At 39.4% G+C, this 21546-nt stretch overlaps 1 protein-coding gene across 1 annotated transcript in view; it reads right to left on the bottom strand.

Annotated features, from left to right (window-relative positions):
• LOC147180980 (receptor-type tyrosine-protein phosphatase S-like) overlaps window positions 1–19535 on the bottom strand; it is a 118499-nt gene extending 98964 nt beyond the window's left edge. The window contains exon 1 of the mRNA XM_086075916.1: window positions 19209–19535. The gene's annotated coding sequence lies outside the window, so the exon portion shown is untranslated. The remainder of the gene's footprint in view (window positions 1–19208) is intronic.
• Between the last annotated feature and the right edge of the window lie 2011 nt (window positions 19536–21546).

Raw genomic sequence — 21546 nt, 5'->3', positions numbered from 1 at the left:
CTCACTTGGTGCCGTATTCCTGAAATCTCCTCATCTCCCTCCCTCCCTCCCTCCCTCCCCGCGCGCCCTCCATCTTCTTGTTAACCTCTGGTGATGCCATCCTCTGCGCGCCACCCTTTCGTTCATCCCCCTCCTTCTTGCGGCGCGCACTCTAACCTCACGCTCATGGCCAAATCCTTTCTCCTGCGCCCAGCTGCTCGGCATCGGCTCCTCCAGCTGCCGCTGAGCCATCCACAGCATTCGGACGACAGGCTTTGGAGCATCTTACAGCTGGGTTATTGGAGGGAGCCAGCCAAAGCAGATCCAGTGCTGGTGGTTGGGTTTAAAGTCTCGAGGCGTGTAGCAGGAAATGCACAATTTAGATGTTTCTGGGGTGAACGGTATGGGATTTTTTTTTATAGGTTTTTGGTGAACTAACGAATACACACACACTCACACGCACATACACGTACACATATTCACCCACATACAAAATAAAAAAATAAAAAATAAAAAAAGAGAGCAATGATGATGACATTACCGAATGAACAATACTGAGCTCTTAAAAAAAAAAAGAAGAAAAAAAAAAGGAAATGCACTGTTGTGGGATGGAGAGCAAAGCGCATGGCCAACATTGGGATCTGAAATGTAGGGATGCTCATTCCAATCTGAATGTCAAGAATTTCTGAAATGTTGTCCGTCCAATTATTTAGGTACATTTAAGTTTGCTAAATGATTAACATGATCAAGGACCCCTTGTAATTCTAATTAAACATGGCTGCCATGTGTACCCCTAAATATCAAAGTAATCTAAAAGTTGCTTATTTATAAGATGATATATTCGTAACATCATTTTTTTAACTGATAAAGTCGTATTTTCCCAATATAAAGTCTGAATCTTGCGAAGATTTAAGAATTAAAGAAGAAAAAAAAATTCAGAAGTGAGTTTCAAAACTACAACTTTATTCTCATGTCTTTTTTTCAGGAAAAGATGCCTTTATGATCTACAATTCAGGAAACAAAATATGTCTTTTGTTCTTAAAAGAAAAGATTTAACTCTTTGTTCCGGCGTATTCTCTTGCACGACACATTTGGTGACTAAAAGCATTTTAATTTTAATAGCACTCCATCTGTGCTAAATTGAAAGGGAATGAGGGGAGGGGAGCCACTTCGATTGGCCGTGAGTCACCTGCATTCCCCCCACAGCGGAACAAAACAATGCAAATGCCCACTTCTTACCTGCACTAACTCTAAATGGTACTTCATTCATATAGCGCTTTTCCACCTTTGAAGGCCCTCAAGCACTTTACATTCAACAACTCAAGGATACTTCGACGTGGTCACAATGGTGTGGGATCGAACCCACAACCTCTGGGTTGCAAGACGACCACTCCCAAAGAAAACACCAAAGGAAAGAATACTCCACCCATGGGCGCAGTTAAACAAAAATGGCCTATTGTGTGCGATACATAAATAACAATCAAAACCTTATTAGAGCTTTTAATTGGCCCCAAGCTAGGGTAGGGTAGAGTCATTGATTGATTATGTTTTTTTCATTGGTGCATTGATCCCCTTATGTAGATATCCACTTTTTCAAATGATACATAAACGTCCAAGTTACTGCACAATTCACCGAGTCGGTTTGAGAAGCACTGGCTAAGGTTAATGCAGAATACAATAACATTTATTATTACAAATAATGTCATGTATCTTTGTGCATTTATCTATGCCAGTAACATAGGCAGAACAACTGAATGCTCTTCCACCTGATGGCAGAAGATACCATTGTGTATCCGCCTATTGCCATTCATACAACACACTAAACAGGCTCAGATTTCACACGAGACGAGATTTACCGTTATTTCAAATAAACTGTATATACTAGGGGTGTTAGAAAAAATCGATTCGGCGATATATCGCGACATTACAGCGCGCAATTCTCGAATAGATTCAATATGCGGCCGAATCGATTTTTAAACATCAATTTTTTGGAACATTAAGCCTTAATATTTGATTTCAGTGCTGTTCAAACATGAAACAGACTGTAACCTGTTTGTTAAATGCAGTGGCTCAATTATAAGCCTGAATTTCCAGATGAATAAATACATTTTCATACCAATCTTACAGTGTACATGTACAAGTTTACTGATTAGTATTTTCTAAATTTGAGGGGGAAAAAAATCGCAATAATCAATTTATAGGTTCGCATCGAGATGAATCGGTATTGAACCGAATCGTGACACGAACCGAATCGCCAGGTAATAGGCAAATCACACCCCTAGTATATACTATTGGTTACTTTTTTGTGTGACATGCCATGAGATTTTTCACATGTAAAATATGTACCTTGGCCAAATCAAGGAAACTAAGGTTAGAAGACAATGTTAAAATAATAAATAAAAATCTACTAACATGGATATTGGGTGGAAACCTCCTATTGTCCACATTTGAACTATTTCTTGTTTGTTCACAAATCACTATTGGTCAATATCCATGCAGGTTTGTTCATAAAAACAAAAAAAAGCGTTGGACCTTTCTGTGTTCAAAATGGCTTCCACCCAATGCCGACTAGTATATTCTTTTTTCGGGGTTGCTAAGAGTCTGAAAGACCTGCATGTAGTGAGCATGAATGAAATTGACGTCACAACGTGCTCTGCCCGATCATCTCTCAGCATCAAACCAACACAAGAGAAGGTGTTGGCGGGAGGGGGAACCGAGGGAGGAGGGAAGCTTATTACCGTTTCAGCGTGACAACACAGATGGTCATCCAGACAGATAGATAGATGAGGGATACATGTGCTATTTATTGCATGGAGCAGATAATGACACCCCAGCTCAGGTGGTGAAATGCACACTGCTTATTGTGCGCCATCAGACTGATGTAATAACATTGTTTAGTGTGGCCCTGCTCCCCTGGGAGCCCCTGGAAGATGCTCCTCTTTTCTTTTCTTTTTTTGCCACCTCGCCCATTTCTACCCATGATGCCTTTCACCAGTAGCGACAGACTTGTCTCCATGACAACAAGTGACAAGCGCTAAAATAAAAAAAGATAATTCCGCAGCACGTTACAAGCTAGAAGACAGGTATTTCCTTGCCGTGTGTATTTGATTGTGGATTGCAAAACGGGGAGAAAAAAAAATACAAGTATATTGCACCACAAAACTTGATGGCGGAATTCTAATTAATTCGCAGTCACTTTTGTTCTCGCATGTTTACGCTCCAGCCTGTGATCTAATAGTGCTCACGATGCAGCTCCAAAATAACCTTGTTTTCAATTATTCATGCCTTTGTGTGCCATTCTTTGGATAAGTTGAGAGGAAGGCTGTATTAGTCACACACTGGGAGCGGCTGGGACTAATATTACCTCACGCTTCCTGTGACCCTGCAACCTCTAGGCAAGTGACACTTGCAAATTCATGCGCACCCACTGAGCAATATACGCGCACCCACACAAAACACACATCCACAGAAAAAAATTGGGGGAAACGCACACAAACGTAGCAGATGGCAAAGCATCATGGGGGAGATTGGCAGCCTCTCTCTGTCACACTTTTCTCTTTTAAACACAAACTTCAAGATACGCACACATACACACGAACGCACACAACGAGGATCAGAGGCACGGGATGAAGTGTGGCTTACTGCAGGCATGAGTTGCGTTGCCCTGGTTACATTTTTAGGAGTGGAGAAAAAAATATATATATTTAAGACTCTCTAACAGAAAACGTAGCTGCCACTCAAATATGGAGAATCTTTGCCCTGAATATAAATGAATGTGGCTGCCTCAGGTGCATTTCTGTCCGTCTTAATGCTTTAAAATGTTTGCACTGGGGTGACAACTTGTTTACATTCACTAGTGACAACAGAGGGTACATTTGCTTAATGTAACGAGATCAAATGAAATAACTGTATCCAAGATACGCCTTTTAAAGGAAGATGCGGAGTTTTGATACTGAAAGCAATCCAATAGCACTTGATTGGAGCCTATTTTGTGTTTTCTGTTAAATCTCACTACATAATTCCCACGCTGAGGCTGATTGGAAACGGCATTCAAATGATCGGTTGGATACATCACATCATTATTCAGAACATGAATACGTTCATAAAAGAGTCAATGTTTAAGACCAGTATTTATTTATTTTTAATTGTTTTTATTTATTTATTTATTTTTATTTTTTTATTTTTTATTATTTTATTTTTTTTCCTAAAAAGAGCTCAGTATTGTTCAATCGGTAATGTCATCATCATTGCTCTTTTTTTTTCTTTTTTTCTTCTTTTTTTGTATGTGGGTGGGAATGTGTATGTGCGTGTGTATATGCATGTGTGTATTCGTTAGTTCACCAAAAACCTATTAAAAAAAATCCCATACCGTTCACCTAAACCGAACACCGCCGTCAGGAGACCCGAGGAAGGACCAAAGAAAACAAAGGAAGGTGAAATCCAGCACCGACCACCCACCACCCACCGGGCCACCAACCAGAGTTCTTCACCAACCCCAGAAACATGAAGCAAAGTGAGATCCAGTATTTACGTTGTCGGTCTTCCACTTTAAAAATAGAAGAGGAATGAATTGAAGGGAAATGCTTGTCGAGATCAACAAAAAATATACAGTGGTGCCATGAATACGACTAACCGACCTGCGAGTTTTTCTACACACATTCGGTCAGTGATATGCTTTGACTTGTGAGCAAAAATATGAGCTACACTCGCTGTATGTTGGAACTTACTTCACAACAAGCAGCAGTTTGTCAGATTGGCGCTCCCAGCTGAAGTTTATTGTCAAACTAAACTAAACAAAGATAATTTATATTTATTCTGTATTTCAAACAACCAGATAGATAGATAGAGAAAGAGAGAGAGAGAGAGAGAGAGAAGGATAGATGGATGGATAGATAGATAGATAGATAGATAGATAGATAGATAGATAGATAGATAGATAGATAGATAGATAGATAGATAGATAGATAGATAGATAGATAGATAGATAGATAGATAGATAGATAGATAGATAGATAGATAGATAGATAGATAGAGGGAGTCAGTTTAGCTAAATGTTAACAAACAATGCAAATCATCATAGATGGACAAACGAATAGCACCTGTCCCATTGTGTTATAACCCTTTAGGCCCGGTGTATCCAAACTATGGTCCGGGGGCCATTTGCGGCCTGTCCATCGTTTTTTAGTGGCCAACAGCATACACTACAAATAACATTTGACATGGTCAATGGTGCTATTTAAAATTAGGTGGGCCAGTGTGGCTATAAAAAAAAGTTGGGTGACGTTTTTCGAGATAGGCAAACACAAATATACAGCTAAAATAGTAATAGAATTTCTGTTTCAGAAATACAAATGGTTTCCTTCACTTTATGCTGTCAAAATCCTATTTGGAACCATATCACATTACTGATCTGGTTGGTTGAGATGTGTTCAATAAGTAAAAAAAAAAAAAAAGTGGCCAACATTCACAGGTTTATATTCTTGATCCTCTTCCAAAAACGACTACTATAACTGCAGATTACTGCGTCGCTGGCAGTAGTTTACCCATTTTTGTCTGCATGACTGTGTTATACTGGCCACATATTAGCCACGCCCCAAAAATCTGGACAAAGAGATGTTTAACGCTATATCACAACAATTCAGTGGCTACTTAACTGTTCTCAGACTTTACAAGTTTTCAGCACTTATCTTCAAAGATATTTGATGCATTTAAAAACAAATCATAAAAATGACTTTTACTTTGACTTGGAAAATACATTTGAAAGAAAATGCTGTAAATTCCGAATTATAAAGTGTTCTTTTTTTTGTGATCATAAACCAGCAAATGTTTTTCCTCCAATTGATGTGACAAGCGTGTGTAGCTCATTAGACCGAGCCACAACAAAAACAAATGTTCCCAAGGCACATCCTCTGTGGTGTTTTACTTTTTACAGCAAGAGTTTTTCTCGATGTCGCCACTTAATTTCACCATTAAGGCGTGACTAACTGGGCGGAGGATATTCAAAGTGATGGATTTATAGACGCACTTTGCTTCATTTGAGCTACATTAAAAGCGGCATCACCTGCTTTTCGGTGCTATCGTCTGCTTTGAGTGGTAATTGAAGATGCTATTAACCTTTCCCAATGCACAACATCAGCATGTCATTAAAATTACACAAAGGCATCGCAAGTGCTTCCGACCATTTTAGCTGCTGGATCCCCCCCCGCTATAAAAATGCTGTGGATGTGCTTCAGCTGTTGCTCATCACAATTTCATAGCGAGGACAACACAAGAAATTGATGATGAAGCGTAAAAGGAGGGATGGAGAGAAGCCTGACTTAACTTGTCTGCATGAAATGCAGCGTAAAATACTCTGCAAAGCTGCTACAGCTCAACAACAGGGCAATAAACAGCCACTCCTCTTATTGGGGCTCCAAGGTCAAACCCCAAAACTGCATCCTATAACGGAGGCAGCAGATCAGCTGGGCCACAAATGGAGTGGCTTCCACCCAGCAAAAAAAATGTATGAGCAAAATGGCTAAAAGTGCAACGAGAGAAGATTATAACAGAAGATCAGAGGAGGGGAAACACTTGGGAAGTGTTTGTGGAAGCGAGCCGCTCTCTTCACACAAGCAAGAGTGTGTCGGAATAAGTCAGACACACTCGATTTAATAATTGAATAGGATAACATCTAATTGAGACACATTCTAATTCGATTACATAAGAGAAGTAGTAGTCTTTTTTTACTCTTACCTTTTTAATGTATCCACATCTTCTACCAGTTTAATTGTTTTGTATATTTTTGACACACACACAAAAGTTTTAAAAGATTGTCACATGTTGTTTTTAAGAGATGTGTGATTTTTTTTTACTTGTTTTTTTTTTATTATATATTACCGAGACCACTGGTTCTCAGCCCCGGGACTCGAATACCCCTATCCAGCCTGTTTTCCATGTCTCCCCAGCCCACACAGCTGAGGATCAGGCTTCATGCAGAGCTTGCTGATTAGCTGATCGTTGGGAGACATGAAAAACAGGCTGGGTAGGGTTACTTGAGGACCGCGGTTGAGAAACACTGACCGAGACATTTGCACTTTCTGGAGGAATTGTGAAAGCTGAAATGTTGAACTAAAAAAATATTGAAATGTGAAATGATATTGAATGTAGTAATTTTTTTAAATGTGTCATTGGGAATGAATGTGGGGTGTTTTTTTGGGGTGGGGTTGAAAAAAATTAGGTGGATATTTTAATGGTGAAAATGTTGAATTTATGGTCACTGGGAAATTTTGGCAATTTGAAAATCATGAATTGAATGAGCTCAATGATTTTTATTTCAAACGGGAATTATGTAGATGTCTAATGTTGAAGTGCCATTGGAATGAATGACATTAAAAATCATTTAGGGTTACTTGGTCTCAATGGGAATAAATGAGAAATTTTTGGGTGAATATTTAGAATGATAAAAAAAATACTAGCCCCCATGGCATGAATCTTTGGAATAAGTTGAAATTGGAATGATGTGAATCGGATGAATTATGTGGAAGGAGATGCATGTCAAAAAAGTGTGAAAAATGAAAAAATATATAGGAATAATGTATCGCTGGCATCGGGCCAACACCTCATAAGTTACATTTTGACAATTGTCACATTTCCCCCCAAAAATCTATGCTTTTGGTCATTCCACATGTGTGGGTGTCATTTTTACAAATTACGGTCCAATTTAAAGTGTTGAAAATAGTTTGCGGTCGTTGATGATGCAATTATAATGATTGAACAAACATGCCGTTTATTGGGGTCTCCAGAAAAGTGACGATTTTGGAGGTACAAGGTTGCCCAACGCGAGGGATATTTGCTTTTCAACTCATGCCTGTCCACAGAGTAAGGTCAATGCTTACTCACTCAGTAGTAACAAAACCCAAGGACAGGCACATTTGGTATTCCGCAGCAATTTATTTTCGAATGTCTGTCATAGACGAGTGCTCATTCTCCCTCAGCTTCTTTTCAGAGGCAAACCGTTGCTGTGGAAGCAGCCACTCATTTTGTAGTCTGATGGTTGAGTCCTTGTCAACTTGCGGTCCTATTAGCATATCTAAGGCCTGCATAATACTCTAATACAAGCTACTTTATGTACATACTGATCATACTGATTTCCGCATGACAGTAGTTCAGTAGTAGTACAATTTTATGTTCTTCTGTTCATCCATCCATTCATCCATCTATCAAAGGCGTAGCCATCAGTTCATAAGTGCAGAGCGCCAAATAGTTCAGAAGTAAGCAAACTTCGATGAGCCTATAATGATCCGCTCACATTAAAATGTTTCTCTACATAGTGGCCAAAATAACAAAATAACCAAACTGTCAATGTCAGATTGAGGTCAAACTAGGGCGACACGATTATGGCCAAAAATAATCACGGTTATGTATTTATTTTTAAATCTATTTTTAATCACAATTATTCATCACAATTCTTCAATATGTTAAGGAAAACTTCTGTATTTTTATTGCACTACTTTTCAACAAACACTATGCAAACCATTTTCATTGCAAAATTGAACTTCTGAATGATTGAAAAATAAATGATACAATTAGAAAGTACCCAAGAATTTAAACTTTACAAATTGCTAACTGAATTAATATTCTTTTTATTTTCTTATTTTTTTTCTTTTTTTTTCTTTTTCTTTTATTTTTATTTTATTTTTTTATTTAAAAGAGCTCAGTATTGTTCATTCGGTAATGTCATCATCATTGCTCTTCTTTTTTCTTTTTTCTTTTTCGTATGTGTATGTGCGTGCGTGGGTGCGTGCGTGCGTGCGAGTGTGTGTGTATTCGTTAGTTCACCAAAAACCTATTTTTAAAAATCCCATACCGTTCACCTAAACCGAACACCGCCGTCAGGAGACCCGAGGAAGGACCAAAGAAAACAAAGGAAAGTGAAATCCAGCACCGACCAGACATCACCTACTACCCACCGGGCCACCAACCCGAGTCCTTCACCAACCCCAGAAACATCTAAATTCCAACAAATCAGGGAGACCTCAAGAGACCAAAGGAGAGACTGAGGAAAGGAAGGAAGGACAGACGAAGCAGAGTGAGCTCCACAGACACCAGCCTCCACCGATTCAACGACCAGAGGAAGAAGCAGATTGTGTCTGAGTTTCGATAGATGCTGGTGTGGTGGATCTGGCATGCATGAAAATCTCCACCAAAGAGGGGGGCCGTCGACCCCCGCCAGGACAGAGCAAGCGCAACACCTCAGGGCCCCCCACCCCAACACGGCCCGCGCCCCCAACCCAACGCAGCAGGACGGGGCACTGCAGGCTGCTAACTGAATTAATATTCTATTGCAGAGTGCCGTCATAAAGTCCAGACAATGTATGTTGATCCTTTTCGTGGCATTACTTTTCATCATCATGCTTCAATTTGTGTTGTACTTTTTTCTCTCAACATGACTCGCTCTCATGAGTTCACCGAGCGACTTTAGGCTGCTGCTGCTGCGTGTGCTTCCTTGTAATTTTGAATTATTTTGAAGGTTTGAAAAATACAAAGCAGTGAGGACAGATTTCGAGCAGAAACTTTGCTGCTTGGGTTTGCTTCTAGCATGGAAGTACCGTAAGTAATAACACTGTATCAGCATTAACGTCAGGGACCTGAGTCACGCTATTCTTTTCCCACCAGCGAAACGAATCAAACCATAGTCGCCTGGCGGTTATATTATTTTACTCTATGACACGCATCGTGTATTAAAATGCTCAAAGAACTGTGGGTGATAATAATGACAATAATTACCTACTCACTCCACATTATTCCTTAACATTTATATTACCACTACTCACCTTATTCTTGTTTGGAAGAAGAAAAAAAGTGTGCACGTTTTCGGGGAGACTGACTCACTGAGCAAGCGTCACCAACGATAAAAGCATTTGGAGTCAAGGATTGCTGCGAAAAAGACAACATCACGTGCAAGGTTTGAAACTCAAAGATGAGAAACACATCCACAACGTTTACTTTCATCAGTCGAGCTGTGTGAACTGTGAAGTGATACTAGGCTAGCTCAGCTAGCTCAATAGTTTAGCTCACTGCTCGCTGGTCAAATATTAACTCAACTTGATGTTGGTTATGCATTTAATTGATAAGACAATAAAGCAATAGATTAGACACCAATGTAACGATACCAGTTTTAAAAATTTCACTTTGAGTCATTTTGTTGTCGTGAGGGGCTCCGCCATATTTCATGTGGCAGGATCCTGTAAACTAATGCACGTCAACTTCACTCAAATTCATAAAGTGGAAACCTACAAAGTTAATGCTTCTCATTTACACATTAACACACATAGAAAAAAAAATGTGGAACAGAATAGCTCCTAAAATAACTTATGCTATGTTGTTTTGAAATATCGCACTTGTCCATTTTTTTTGTAAATGTTTATGTTTTTGGGATGAAATTAAATGCAAACATCTCAAAAACATACAGATGTAAAAAAATACAATTACAATACAATTAAAAACACACAAAAACGTCTTCTTTTTTTACATTTCCATGTTTTTGGGATTAAAGTGAATGCAAACATTTTAACAACATAAAAATGTAAAAAATAAAATAAAATAACAATAGCAGAAATAATATGATGATTAAACACGTTTTTTCCTTGAGAGCTGTTTTATTTTATATATATATATATATATATATATTATATATTAGGGGTGATAAAAAATCGATTTGGCAATACATTGCGATATTACAGTGCACAATTCTCAAATCGATTCAATATGCAGCCGAATCGATGTTTAAACATATTTGTTTTATGGAAATATTCAACAAAACGTCTTACTTAGGGTTAGGGTTCACACTTTAAGCTTGGAACATTAATATTTTATTAGTATTATTTTATTTAACCTGTTTGTTAAATACAGTAGCTCAGTTATAAGCCTAAAGTTTCAGATAAATAAATACATTTTCATACAAATCTTACAATGTACAAGTTTACTGATTAGTATTTTTCTAAATTTGTGTTAAAAAAAGATTCGCAATATTAAATTTATAGTTTTGTCTCGGGATTAATCGGCATTGAATCTATGAATCGTGATACAGATCGAATCGCCAGGTACAATTCACACCCCTAATATATATATATATATATATATATATATATGAATTTCAAAAGAATGAATGGTTAAACGTCAATTGTGAAAACACCACCTCCACACACAAGAAAAACACCTCCATCCAAGACACACTGAAGCCAATTAGTGAGCTCCTTCAGGAGTAAGGCTCCCCGACAACACGGAACACAAACCATCTCCCAGGATTGTCATTGTTAGCCTTCCCATACCATCATCATCATCATCATGCCCAAACTGCACTTCGTTAACAAGATATGCAAGACACCTTTTTTATTTAGTGCGGGAAGATGATTTGCTAGAATGATCATCATGAGCTGATAACCGTAGCTTGAAGAAATTCAGTCATCTGCATGAATTCGCTAATTGGTTTATCGTTCCAAACGAATCCGTGTCGGATGGTATTAATGCGAGCAGACTTGCAGTGATTGGAATAAAAATGTGATTTTCTATTTGCTATCATGCAGTCATTTTACTGTAAATACAAATAGGCACCTGGCACAAAAACTGAACAGAAGATGAAAATCACGCACAGTACACCACAAACTGTGCTGACGATTACTTTTCACCTCCTCCTGTGCTGCAATCTGCAAGCAATCATTTATTCATTCTCAGTTTATGTAAAAGATCCGCAGCCCGATCAGGATGAGCTTATTAATTTTCTGGAGATGTTTTGCTTGCCCGGGATTTCGATTCTCTCCCGTGTATTTACATTACCATGGTACTACCTGACTGCCTTTGTCACATGACCTGCTGCCCAGAGGGAGCTCATTATCTCACGACAGCAAGGCAGCTGAGATCATCGATGGAACTTTACTTTACATTATGGTATTTGCTTAAGGTTCAAATGGAGCAGAGACAGAACCCAAAAGCATTACTGATGGATGAGTTTCATTTCTGAGACGCAGCATATGCCGGCGACTGAATTCCGCTTAAAAGCCTCACACGCATCCCCGGCCTCGCAGTTTTGTCACTAACCAGCCATCGCACGACTTCCTGATGGAGATGAGATTTGTGACGGCAATTTCTCCTTGAGGAACCATCAGGTGGTGAATCGAATCAAAAACTGGAGTCATGGGCTCGAAAAACATGTGTTTGTCCTCTGTCTTGCTCAGATTGGACACGAGTGTGTCCCGGTAAATGAAATGCATGCCAAGTGGAAAAGATTTCTGCTCGGATGTCTTCCACCAATGGCTGGTGATTATTCTCAACACGTTCAAATAAATTCTTCGACAAAACAAATCATAACAAGCCACAGTGAGTCCGATTAGACCCTATTGCCACTACTGATACCTGACTGTCAATCAGCAACCATCAAGTACAAAATACGATTGACAAGAAGAAAAGATTAGTCAGTGATGCTTCCAATAATGATGAGTGTTATGGTTTGGTTAGTTGAGTTGTTTTGTGTTTTGTCATGATCTGTGTTTTGTTTGGTTTGGTTTTAGTTGTCATGTCTCCTTGTCATTGTGCTCATCATACCGGTCCCCTTTGTGTCATGTCCAGGTGTTTGTCATTGTCTCGTTAGTTTGCTCCTATTTAGTTCCCGCCTTCCCCGCAATCTTTGTTTGATGGTTTGTGTGCTTTGCGCAGTCTCTGGTTCTAGTGTGTTTTGTTTGTTTGTTACTTTGCATCTGCTTTTTTTTTTGTCTTTTGTTAATTGAGTAGTTTTGATTCTGAGTTCCTTGTTTGCCTTTTGGTTTCCTTTTTGGAAATAAATTCTTCCCTTTTGTTGAACTCCTGAAAACCTGGCTGGCCTCACGATTTCCTGCATTTGGGTCATCAACACCTCGCACCACGACAGAGAGATAGACCAATTTGGTTTTTCAGGGCCGATACAGATACTGATTATTAGTACCGTAGTCAAGGAGGACGATAACCGATATTTGAATTCATTTTCAGTAAAAAGAGGGAACCATATTGGCTTCAATTTTTTTTTAAATACAAATGCCAATCTTGACTTTGTTGTAATGTCTTAAAGCATTAATGCTTATTGAACACATTTTCAGACTTTTCAAAAATGTAGAAGTTTTTTATTTTTTTTATTTTATATCTTAGACAATATACTTAATTTTAAATTTAAAAAAAAATGTTCAGGGAGCAGTACATCTTAAAAAGTTCAATGGAAACTGAAAACACATTTCCTTGTTTTAAATGTCGAACAAAACCAAAATGTTCAGAAGGTTCCCAGCGTCAGCAGCATCTTTTTTAAAGTTAACTGAAAATTTAAATAAATAGTTCCCTGAGATTAAAATGGTTTTAGCCTTTTTTTTTAGCTTTACCTTTTATCGGTCGTCAGATTTTGAAATAAGGCCGATACGATATTTGTCAAAATGCCCAATATTAGCGCCGATAATCGGCCAGGCTGGTTATTGGTCTATATATCTATTATTTAATAAGGTAAGGCAATTGAGAATAGATTCTCTATTTATTTATTATTTTTCCACTGATGCTTTAACAGTGACTGAAAAAAACAGCCAATTACAGTAAAGTCAGATCACGCAGGATGTGTAGTGCAAGGCGTAAAAGTAAAAGCCATTAATGGAATGACTTTAAATCTCATTGGGATGCTTTGTGTAGCTTTAAAAGTGGACATATCCAAGGTCCCATAACATTAAAATGCATTCTAACGCCTCTCTACTGTCTAACTACTGTCCTGAGATTGTTGTGGATATATATTATTATATTAGGCCGGCTGCACACTGACTGAATTGGACAATCGTGAAAAAAATACAGCCAGCAATCCCACTGGCCGAGTGATCCTGGCACATAATGCACAGCATATAAATTATTTCGTTTGGCCGCATTGCTCAGTGTTTAGCGAGCGGCTTTTGGATTAAGATAAAACATCAAATCATTTGTCACTGTAAACGATGCCATGCAGTTTAGCAGCTCTCTCAGACTAACACACACAATTATATAAATCATATCAGTAACACTTTACTCACATTACTGCACTACAGCACAAATTGAAATAACTCATTGAGCCCAATACTGCTGAGTAATTACCTTGTTCTTGTTCTGCACAATGAAGGTCTTTTTTAGAACTATTGCTTCACAAAAGCAGCTGCTCTCTCGCTAAGTGACATAAGGACGGGGGCCAAGTCCTCCTCCTTGTGGTTCATCAGTCTGAAAGTATGGTACACACACAGCGTGAGTCTACGCCCTCAGCTAAAAGCTAAAAGCTAAAAGCTAAAGCCGCTAGGCTACACTAAAACTTGTGAGCTTGATGCTTACCAGGAGCCGTGGCTCAGGAGGAAGATGTGTCCTTGAGCAAGAAAGAAACAAAAACACCAATCAGCTATCAGCATAATAGCAAAGCCTGTCGCCATCAATGCCCTGCTTTGGTTGGTACTAAAGCAAACTTAGTGGCAAATTGTATAAAGGTTAAGTGCTGTGCTACATTTATAACGGGACTATTTTGTCAAAAATGCCTGCAGCTAAGCAACAACACACCACCTTAAAACAACTCAAAATACTTGAGTATCTTTGAAATGAATGAAAACAGCATTAATCCATTCCAGCCCCGCATTGTGCTCCGTGTGGTGTGCAAACAGACTCGACTCGAGGATGGAGTAGAATATTGTGTTGCTAGCTCAATTAGTGTTAGCAGCTAAGCTAGCGAATTTTCTAAGGAAGGGGTCTAACTACAACCTTTTGTCCCACCGCGAGCTACTTTTAAAAAAGCAAAACAGCAGCGAGCTACTCACGTTTCACAACATTTATTTGATAGCCACATTTTTGTTATTTGCCTTTATTGGATTGGATCGCGGATTTGAGTCACAAATCGGATCAGGAAGAAAAAAAAAAGATAAATAATACTATGTCTTCATTTATCCCCCCCCCCCCCAATTTTTTTTTTTTTTAAATACATTCTTATTTTATTCTTGGTCTTTGTGTAAAATAAGGTATCAATGTCTTAAAGTTGTGTTAAAATCTAAACAGTTATATTTAACATTTTCAGTTGAATGTTTTTATTTATTTATAATAATAAAAAAAATTAATGAAGATAAAAGTCTAACTTTTTTTTTTAATGATGAAAAGAAGTCAGAGTGCATTTCAAAGCACATTCACCTCCTTTAAACATGGAGAGTGATTTACAAAGTAGCCTTGGTCCAGAATGAAGAAAGCCAGCCAGGCACCCGTTGCTGATGCTAACAGCTAGCTGCAAGCCACTGATGTCGAAGTTTTGTGCCGTATCATACAATGGCGGCATAATTAACTAGCGGTTTCTTAGCATCCTAAATGAGCCATTGGGATAGCATTGTTTCATTGTTTTGTTGCAACTATATAAAGTCAATAAAAAGTAGGCCTACGATAAAGAAATACTTAACGTCGAAAAGGGAAGTCAAGCTAGCCATCACGCCTAGACGCGGCCCAACTTCAAAGTAAAAGTCTACTGCCGGCTGTGCAAACGCCCACTCCTGATTGGTGGGCTGTTTTCACCCTCGCTCCTGGTTGGATTCTTCCTCGAGGTTCCGTTTTAAATGTTGTGTTTACAAACAGCAAACAGACATTTTCAGATTCAAAATCTGTCCGCAAGCTACTCAAACTGGTTGGAGAAGCCTGTTCTAAGGCAAAGGATGCGGTTGCTGCCACCATCTAATGCTTCTATCGAATCAACATCAAACAACCTATCATAGGATTTTAAGTCAAAGGGTCAATCCTTAGAGAGTTCATCGCTATGTAAATTAACAGCACACAATGTATGTCATCCATCTACCTATCTATGTTTTATCTTACAGTACACAGAGTTCCTCAGCTGAGGTTTCAAAAAAAAAAATATTTGAGGACTACAGCAGATATCCAGATAAGATGCTGATGTTTCAAGTATGAATGTCAAAACTCTACACTTGAAAGTCGATGATGCCAGGTCTTGGAGCAAGTTGTGATGAGGCATTTTGTCTTTTCTTGTGTCAGCCATCTTGTCATTCTGGCCTAATGGCTCCTGTCAGTCAGGGATGCAAACAGTCAACCTGAGTCAATGGCCTCACGTCTTCCTCTCATGTTGAGTAATGACCTCTGATTATCCACACATCTACTAGCCCTGTTCTTCACACGAGCACGACCACGACAAAGTATATGCAACATCCTCAACACATGAGGAAAGAGGAAGGTGGCATAGGAGGACGATGAAGATGTCTTCAAATGTGTCAACTGCTGTAAAGAAAAAAAGCGACTGAAGACGAGAGACGAGTGGGCAGGAGAGGAGATGAGAGGTCGTGAAGGAGTGTGCATAATTCATCCCTGCTGACACATCACAACCTGTGATTCATCTGGAGAAGGGCATCAAGTCAAGTCACCGTCCCGACGTCTCCTAACCTTCACTCTTGTGCACGCAAGCACGCGTGCACCTGCACACGCGCAACCGCCACGGCAAACAGCCACCCGCTTTAAAAAAAAATGGACGCGCGTGTGTCTGGAGACCTTCAACACGGTCTCATATTTGTGCGGCCATTTTAGCTATACACTTGCTGACCTCGGCAATATAGGCACACTAATACAAAATTCAGATTTAATAATAACTGATTCCTCATTTGAGGCTGTTTGAGATGTGATTGTTCATATTGGTGACTTGACTTACTTGCTATGGCATTCTTTATATATATATATATATATATATATATATATATATATATATATACACACACAGTATATATATATAGTGTTTCTTTGTTGTACCGGAAGAGTAATTAGGTGTTCACATTCTGTTCTTTCGTATTTCCAAGTGTTTTGTTATTTACTTTGAGCCCAAACTGTGATTCATGACACCTTTAGTGATCTCACAGATGGATTAACACACTTTTCCCCCCATTCTAAACTAATTTACAGTTGTTCATGTGTTGTGTAGATGAAACGCTTTTGAAGGTAACACCGTGGATCTCACTGCGAGTTTACTTTTACTGCATTTTTTTTATTTTTCACTCATTTGTCGCGTAATTAAAACCTGCTTGTTGTTCACTTCCAGCCACCATCCGCGTTAACACCAGCAGTCATGTGAATGTGGTCATTTCTTTCTGTATAGTATTACAAAATGTATCGCTAGGATCATTTACATTTGCATTGGATTGCTTTAGTCACCACACACTATACGATCACAGTTGTAATGATACATTTTGTTTTGTTTATTTTCTTTTGTGCCGTATATTATTGTGTAAGTGTTGCCATCCTGTAAGGACAAGTTACTACTCTAGAAACGGTGCCATATTCTAGAAAAGTTTGTGTTTTTCAACAATTTTTTCGTTACAATAGAACACCTTTTCATCTCAACTGCGAGATCTAATAACATGATCAAGTATCGGTACTTAGTATCGGTGAGTACTCCGGCGTAAGAATTTGTACTTGGCTGATGACCTGGTCGCCGCCAATTTCACTCTTATATTTAGTATCACTGGATGTATTTATTTATAAATAAAGTCTCACTGGATTGTATAATTGCACCTAATGAAGTGTATAAACATTTAATTGCTTATCATTATCATAATTTTTTTCAAACTAGTGTCCGAATTTGTTCTCGTTTGAATGAATACTGTATATGATGTGTCTACATATAAATTCAAGCATTCAATAGCAGTAAAGTGGGAGTGCATCCCGATGACGCCATACATATCAATCAGCGCTATACTGCTCAGCCATGATGGGTTCAATCTAAATGCCACGTGTCGTGTTTGCACAAAAAGCCTTCGCTTTGAAATATCCTACAAAAGGTCAACTCATCTCGGGGCCTTGAAAACAACCAACTTCTCGTCTTCTTGTCGGGTGCAGCATCAAAGTTGCCTTGATGTTGTCGTTTCTCCCAGACCAACGTGTGCACGGAGCTTATGCCAAAATGCGAGGATGGTCCCCACGTTGTGAGCCAGAGGAAGAAAGCGAGCAATGCGATACCGCGAGAACGTGGGAATTAGACTTCAGTGACGGCCTTTGACGAGCAACCAAAAGCGGCTCCGCCGGGAGTGCGTGTCATTTGGCATATTCAAGATTGGACGGCTTCTTGCACTGTGCTATATGCTTGAGAGAGGCGGGAAACCATTGAGGCCCGCAGTTGAACCCTGTGAAATGCTATTTGAGGGAATTCATGCCATGAGTGATTTCATAGCGCTCCTTGCAGAGCCTCAGTGAGTATCTACGAGGCCGAGGATTTCTCAGGATGACGAGAAAATGCATTCACTTTCGCGCACAATGACCTCCTCCTGTCAAGCAAAAGCAAAAATCCACATCTCAGTCTCTCTCATTAAGGTGAAGACGGTTGTCAGTGGAGTCGGGAGGAGATAAACAAGCTAAAGGAGTGAACTCGAGCGTGAGGAATGACTGATTAAAATAATTAGGGATGTGGAAATGGTCTGGAACAATAACCAGCAAACACATTATGCCTCGGGGAAAATGTCCCATCTGTGTGTTTGTGTGCGTGTGTGCGTGTGTGTGTGTGTGTGTGTGTGTTGGAAAGACTCCCTGGGTTTCAGCAACACAGCACGATATTTGGGCGTACACATGCAGGGGAAACCACAGAAAAGCCAAACTGAAGAAGTCTACTTATTAAAACCCTAAAAGCAAGCATCAGCAGTGGGGAAATGTGCACGAGTAAATCAATGTATAATTAAACGACGCTCAGGAGCCCGAGTGTGCGTGTGTTAGTAGAAAAGCTAACTGTGCGTAATTATAGGCATACACGTGTATACTAATAATATATATTCAGGTGGTCTTTATTTTATGCACAGCCTGACAGCAGCAGATGCAGCAGCTAGTCTATTGTCTAGAAAACAGTCTGCTTAAATAAGTCCTTCCACTTCACCACCTGGTACCACACACACACACACACACACACACACACATCTACATTTCCCATAGCTAATTCTGCATTATAAACCTGGTGTTGGAATAGTCATTACTGCTAAATGTCTTGCAAGCACTTGACATTAGAGATTGATAAACAAAGGACGCTCCTGTGAGCATGGGTCTCTCATGCAGCCCAGCCAACAATAAGCAGAGGGGGCGATGTGAGGGGGCGGTGGGGGGGGGGGGGGGGGGGTGAAGGCGCCCGCTCCATCGCGCTGTTGCCAAACAGCCTGAACACAAGTCTCAAGAAATGACAAATAAATAAACAAAGCGTCGGGGTGGGGTGCTGCGTGGATTACCTTGGTAGGAAGTGCACCGTCTCCTTCTGCGCCGTCTGCGAGATGCATGGGTGGCTTTACAACTGGAAGAGGCTTCCTCGGTTGTGGTGTAATCCAGTGGCAGCCCGGCTCCACTCAAAAAGGAGGCTCTGCCTTACAGAGGGGGATGCATGTCACGCGCGGCCGCCGTCCTGCGGCTCCTCGACGCCTTTTAGGGGAGCAGAGGTGGTCCGGTCGGTCGGCTTCAGGTGCTGAAGCTGGTTGATGTCATTGAGAGCCGCGCTGTCTTCTGCCTGAATGTCCTCCTCCTTTTCTCTCTTCCTCCCCCTCCCAGCTCTCTCCTTCCTCTCTTTCATGCACACGCCGGAGCTCTTCCCCCAACACCCTCCCCCCCGACGTATGACGTGATGCAGGACAGGTCTCCTATAGCAACCGTACCCCCCCCCCCCCCCCCCCATCATATTACCCCCATTTCCAGATAGCCCCCCCATCAAACTGGACCGCTGAATGGTTGAATAGCCTACCGGGCTGGGCTAAGGATTATTTTTGGTTATCCAGAGGCTGAAATTAAAAAAAAAAAAAAAAACATTAACAAATGCACAATATAACGTCTAATTATCCATGTTATGTTTTTTTTTTTTTCATATCCACCCCAACATAACAGAACACATATATCCACAGTGGTACAATAATCTATAATGGGATCTAATTCTGTCTTATAAAATGAATATGCCTGCATGTTGCTGCACATGACAAAGAAAGCAGTTTTAAAAAGATGTATCGTATTATATATATATATATATATATATATATATATATATATATAAGAAAAATAATACAAGAATTAAGTTCCTTTATGTTTAAACAGACAGCTTACTGCCCAGTAGCATATACACATATGCCAAAAAAGAGAAAAGAAAAAAAAAACATAATTTTGTTGTTTGACGATTAAGACAAACCTCACAAGATTTGAAAATGCAGTTGCAATAAAAAATGATGGCCAGCCATTGAAAAGTGCAATTATTAAATAGATTCAAATGATTCTCTTGTCGGCTCATTGCCAGCTAGATTTTTGGCAAATAAAGACAATTTACAATGGGGGTTGACATTTAATTTCTTACAACGTTTGCATGAAGAAGGTAGTTTATGAGGTACAGGTCGAACATAAAAGTATAGTGTAAAACCAATTCTAGTCAGTATAAAGCCAATTAATTTATTATGGAACGTGTACGTGACATTTACAGGCTTTATTCCTTGGATACCCAAAAACGTACATTTCTGCTTATCCAAACAAAAGATTATATGTCATGAACCTTTTAAAATTACACTTATAATTTCAAAGAATGGATGTATATTTCAGTACTCGTTTCTGCTGAAACACGGCCAGTCTATTGTTTAGAACAAGGACATGGTGGCCTACGGTGTGAGCACTTTTGCTTTGTTCAGCGCGCCATCTAGTGGCAACTTGCTGTTATAACGCTTTACAGCAGAAGACAACAAAAGGCCTTCAGTTCATTGACAAATAAATGTGTACAATGTTAGTAATGTGGAGGTGGTGTAGTTGATGAGACAGGAATGTTGTACTCATCACAACGTTTAAATGTCATGATGAAAGCAACCAGAAAGTCACAACTTTTACAGGAGAATGGAGACTAACCGGTGGTGACACATACACCAAACATACAACCAAAATTATACTATTGGTTCCACGAAATTGTATTATTTATTCATTAGTCTACTCTTTATTTGGTTGCAATGCTTCCAGTATGTAGTAGTAGTAGTAGTAGTCTATAGTATGTGGATGAATGATTTGTTTTGTCTAGTCAGATTTCTGCTTCTATGTGTTGCCAAATCAATCTAATTTGCCCAGTCACAAGTGTTGGCCAACGTATTTTAACCTATGTTAACAAAGGGACGGTTTCTTCAACTAATCAAATTTAAAATGATGACACCAGTGATGACATCAGCATTTTTCCATCCTCTCGTTAGTGGGTCGGAGCAAAAATTGTTACTGCAAACCATTAGGCTAAGGGAAGTCAACCCCAAATTTTTCTTGTCAATATTACAGGGCAAGTCAACTCAAGCCCCACTCGTCTAAACATGGTATTCTGATTAATATTGCATTCATGGGGAAAAAAATAAATAATAATCTGTTATCAGTCTCACGGGGCGGCCATTTTTTCACTTGGATATTACCTGTTCAACTGTTTTCAGTCGACAACAAATGACAAAATGGCTGCCCCCTGAGATTGTTTAAAAACAGCTGCAATATTAATCAGAATACTGTGTTTAGACTAGTAGGGCTTAACATATTGTACAAGAAAATGTTGGGGTCGACTTGCCCTGTAATATTCTACAA

Source organism: Leptonotus elevatus, chromosome 1, assembly GCF_054856555.1.
Source record: "Leptonotus elevatus isolate MCC_2025b chromosome 1, RoL_Lele_1.0, whole genome shotgun sequence".
In the NCBI taxonomy this organism is placed as follows: domain Eukaryota; kingdom Metazoa; phylum Chordata; class Actinopteri; order Syngnathiformes; family Syngnathidae; genus Leptonotus; species Leptonotus elevatus.
Note: the sequence above shows the minus strand (reverse complement) of the source record. Positions and strands in the feature narration are given on the sequence as shown.